This window comes from Callospermophilus lateralis, unplaced genomic scaffold (genome assembly GCF_048772815.1).
Source record: "Callospermophilus lateralis isolate mCalLat2 unplaced genomic scaffold, mCalLat2.hap1 Scaffold_6287, whole genome shotgun sequence".
NCBI classification, from domain to species: domain Eukaryota; kingdom Metazoa; phylum Chordata; class Mammalia; order Rodentia; family Sciuridae; genus Callospermophilus; species Callospermophilus lateralis.
The window spans coordinates 68,083-72,944 of NW_027514705.1; the positions used below are offsets into that span (position 1 = coordinate 68,083).

Below are 4,862 nucleotides of genomic sequence, written 5' to 3' on the forward strand. Positions count from 1 at the left end.
GGAGGAGGCTGGGTATGCCTACTGTGGGAATCAGGGCACCAGTTATCACCCCTGGGAATTTGCTCACCAGGGGAAATGCTTCCATGTCTATTTCCATGGACAGAATATCTACAAACAAGCACTCAACCACATTCCCCTCAAAAAAAGAATCAGAAAATATTATGAATTACTTTATGCCAATAAATTTGAGAACTATTATAAAATGAATAAATTCTTACAAAGTTCAAAATAAACCAAAACTTACTCAAGAAGAAATAGATTTGGTCAATTGTCTTGTATCTATAAAAGAAATAGAAATTTTAGTTAAAAACCCTTGTACCAATACCAATCCAATCTCAAGTGGCAACAATGTTGAATTCCAATTACAAAAGGAAGAAGTAATAAAATTTTACACAAAACTATAAAGAAAGATGAAGTGCTTTTCAACTCACTTAATGGGTCCAGTATTATTTTCATGAAAAAAAAAACAACCAGGAATGAGCATTGCAAGAGAATATTATTACAAACTAAGATCACTAATTCCCTAATGACTCCCCCCAACACTCCCACCCCAACCCCCCACACAATGATCTTGGATGCAAAAATTCTAAGCAAAACTTGGCAAAAAAAATTCAACAATATACGGAATAGGTTAATATATCATACCAAAGTTTTTCATAGAGATGCAAAGTTGATTTAACATTCCAAAATTGATCAATGCAATTCCATATCAATAATATAAAATGACATATATATGTAATATGCATATACATATACACATATATATTTATAAAATCAATAAGTGTAGAAAAGTATTTCCTAGTAACCCAATATCAACTTCTGTTTAAAATTTTAGCAAACTAGGAATAGAAAATAAGTGCCTCAATCTGACACAGGGAATCTATTAAAAACTTATCAGAAACACAATACTTAATGACAATAAACTGAATACTTACCCAAATCCTCAGAAACAAACAGGGTTTTGTACATATCATTTCTTTCGGTTTGCTACTAAAGAGTCTGTCGATGTACTCAGTTAAGGGGGGAAAAACACTAAAAATCATACTAATGAAAAATTAAAAAATAAATTAACTTTATTTGAAGAAAACATGAACATTTAAAGTAAAAATCACTGAATATTTTAAAAATGTCTGGAAGTAATAGTAAAATTGCAGGATTCAAGATCAACATACAAATAAAAATCAATTGTACATATGGTAGAAGTGAATGTTCATAAATAGAGATTAAAAAAAAAAAGATACCATTTTGTTCTGGGTATATAGCTCGGAAAACACTCTCAACTGAATTTTTTCCAAATTGGAGAGTCTTTATTTAGCTAGCTGGCAACTGCTCCGTGATGGACCCAAACTGTTTCTGCCAGGAACAGTACAGGGTACAAGTTCTATGAGGTTTATTAGGGGAAAAACAACATCCTCAAAAATGTAGATGCAAGCAAGCAAGGAGGACACAGAAGCTAAAGTTAACAATCAGCCACCCAATGCATATAACCACATCCTTGTTCCAAACACATGCGGTACAAAAATAAACAACTTTTACAAGAAATAAGTTATATAACTAGGGTTACATTTTGGAACTTCCAAATGGAGTCACTTAGGCAAGGTTTTGTTTTGTTTTGTTTTTAAGTTGTCAATGGACTTTATTTATATGGGGTGCTGAGAATTGAACCCAGTGTCTTAAAAATGCTAGGTAAGCGCTGTACCACCTAGCCACAACTCCAGCCAAAGGCTAAATTCTTTTAAGTACAGTCAGGATAACTTAACATTATTTACCCTATTATCTAATCTTGTCTTATCTATTAATATCCTCCATTTTATAGGGTGCTTATTGGGCTGATACATAATCTAAGTTGGGCTATAACAATTAAAGAAAGCATCAAAAATATAATGTGTGTAGGAATAAATTTTACAAACCTCATTCAAGGAAGCAGGGCTAGTGGGACTCACTGCGCAGTTGCGGGTGCGCCTACTGATGAGGTCCCCTTGGAGCTTCTGTTAGAGGTGCCTGGGCTGCAGGGAGTATCTGGGAAGAATGGAAGAACTTGACCAAGTCCCACAGCTGGACGTGGCTGCTGGTCCTCTGCTTCCTGTTTGGATGCAATATCCTTCTGATCCTCCTTCTGACCTTGTCCTCCTTCATGTCCAGAGTGCTGCAGAATGATGCAGAGCCAGAGACACACATGAGGGCAGAGATCCAGGATATGAAGCAAGAGTTCTCCATGGTCAACAAGATGTATGAGTTTGTCAGATATGCCAGGCTGGAATGGAAGATCAACAAGATGGTGGACCAGCTCAAGACTTATGTGAAAGCAGGGACTGCTCAACTAGCCAAGATAAAATGATTTTTAAGTGTTGCTTTCTGTACATTGCAAGCTACCTTGATGATGTCACTCATTTGGAAGTATTATTCTGCCCCTGTGACTGTTGTGCTGAGGAAATGGATAACCCCACTAGACCTCCTGGTAGCCTTCCCTGCTAGAACAGCAGGTGGTGTTAGAATTACTAGTTGGATTTTTGTCTGTAACAAGTTGTGGTGACCCCTTGTACTTTACCCTTTCAGTCGAAAAGACAGATGAATACCACTGTGGGATTTTGTTGTTGTTGTTAAACTGGGGGTTGAATTCAAAGGTTCTTTACCACCTAACCCCAGCCACAGTCCTTTTTATTTTTAATTTTGAGACAGGTTCTTGGTAAGTTGCCCAGCCTGACCTCAAGCTTACCATCCTCATACCTCTTCCTCCTGAGTTTTTGAGTTACACTTGTGCCCCACCACACCTATCCCAGCTATTATGATTTCTAAAATGATTCTCTTATTAGGTTAAAAGTCTGATTGATGCTTAAAAATACAAAACAAACGAAAAAAAAAACACCAAAGTACATAAGGTAGTTTTGTATTGAATATGTTCTTGGGATTTATGTGAGATTCTTGTAAGAATCCCAGTATTCTACAGTATTCTACAGTAACACCAGATTTGAAACAGGATGGGGGCCTACATACCTTACTCCTGATTTGCTCTATTGGCACATTGTGGTCCTGTTGCCAACTGGAAAGTCAAAATTTTCTAAAAACTTGAATACTTTTAAAAATATTTTAATTTATATATTTTTTAGTTGTAGATGGTGCTGAGGATAGAACCCAGTGCCTCACTCATGCTAGGCAAGTGCTCTACCACTGAGATACAACTGCAGCCCAAACTTAAGTACTTTTATATCTATTTTAGATAGTTTTATTACAACTAGTAGAACTTGAACATTTGGTTTATTGTCTCATGTAGTAAAATTGAAAGAATAACACTAATTGACATTGTGTGTTCTTTGTGTCTAAAGTCATTAGTTGGATGAACATTTCTATAGTGTATATCATCTACTTATTTGCAACTGTTAGTTTTTCATTACAGTGTTTTATAAATGTACTGATGAGACCATAATGCATTGTTTTGTGATTGAATTGTTTTGTACTGAAAGCATTTCAAATTAAGTATGTTTTATAAACATTTAATAGTTATAATATTTAAATATATAAATTTAAATATATAATATTTAAATATATAAATTTAATATTTATAATATTTATAAATTTTATAAACATTAATATTTCTGCTGTATAGATTGAAATGCATTTGAAAAACAAAATAGGGAATCTGAATAAGTTAATTTGAATTGATACTTATTTGACTTCTAACATGTAATCACATGACTCAACATTTTACTCTTCATTGTGTCAGAACACGAGTCTATGTTTTCATTCATATTTTCACTTTTACAATCTTATGAATACTTATATTTCCTGATATACATATTCAGTCTTTACCCCTAATCCTAACACAAACAAGGATTATATTAACCCTTATCCTACCTCTATATGTAAACCAAATTTTACTTAAATCCATATACCAAAATTTGATTTTTTTTTTAAACCAGAATTGAACTCACTCACACTTGAGGCCAGAGCCACATCTCCAGACCTAGTTTGTATTTTGTTTAGAGACAGGATTGTTTAGCACCTTGCTGCTGCTGGGGCTGTCTTGAAACTCATAATCCTCCCATTTCAGCCTTCAGAGTGGCTGGAATTAGAGGTGTTCAACTCTGTGACTGGCAAGAATATGAATTTTAAGGTGTATTCTCACTTCTATTTTCAATTATCAATGTTAAATTTGCATTTGTATTATGCTACATCTTTTATGGGATATGTATCCTTGCATTCCCATCATTACAAAATGTGTAATTACATGGCTCACTTTTTAATTCTTCCTTGTATTACTACATGTATGTTTTTGTACATAATTTCATAGGTGTATTGTTAGAAATATTCATATTTCCACAAACTCTTGCTAATTATAACCCTAACTCAAACCAAAATTTTATGTAAACACTTAACTTATCTCAAATACTAAACCAAATTTTATTAAAAGCATGTAAACTATGATAAAATTTTATGTGTATTTTGACTTATACGTTCAATTATCAATATTAAATTTGCATATATACTGGTATATATTGTTTATAGTATATATTCTTCATCCCCATTTTTACCAAATTTGTAATCACATGACTTACATTTTACTCATGCCTGTGTCACAACATGTGTGTTTATATATGTTATGAAACATAATTTCGTAGTATATTCTTATGAATATTGATATTTCCCAATTCAAATATTCATTCTTTCACTAAAACCTTAACACAATCCAAAATTTTATATTGATCCTTATATTACTTCTATAAGAAAGGAAAATTTTACTTCAACCTTTATACACCAATAAGAATTTTATAAATTTACATACATATCACTATATAATTTATAGGGTATCTATTTCTAACTCCATATTTACAAAATGTCTCATCACATTATTTACAAAACACTCT

At 32.9% G+C, this 4,862-nt stretch overlaps 1 pseudogene; it reads left to right on the plus strand.

The window, feature by feature from the left end:
• The first annotated feature begins 2,134 nt into the window (after positions 1 to 2,134).
• LOC143390404 (guided entry of tail-anchored proteins factor 1 pseudogene) lies at positions 2,135 to 2,572 on the plus strand (annotated as a pseudogene).
• The last annotated feature ends 2,290 nt before the right edge of the window (positions 2,573 to 4,862 follow it).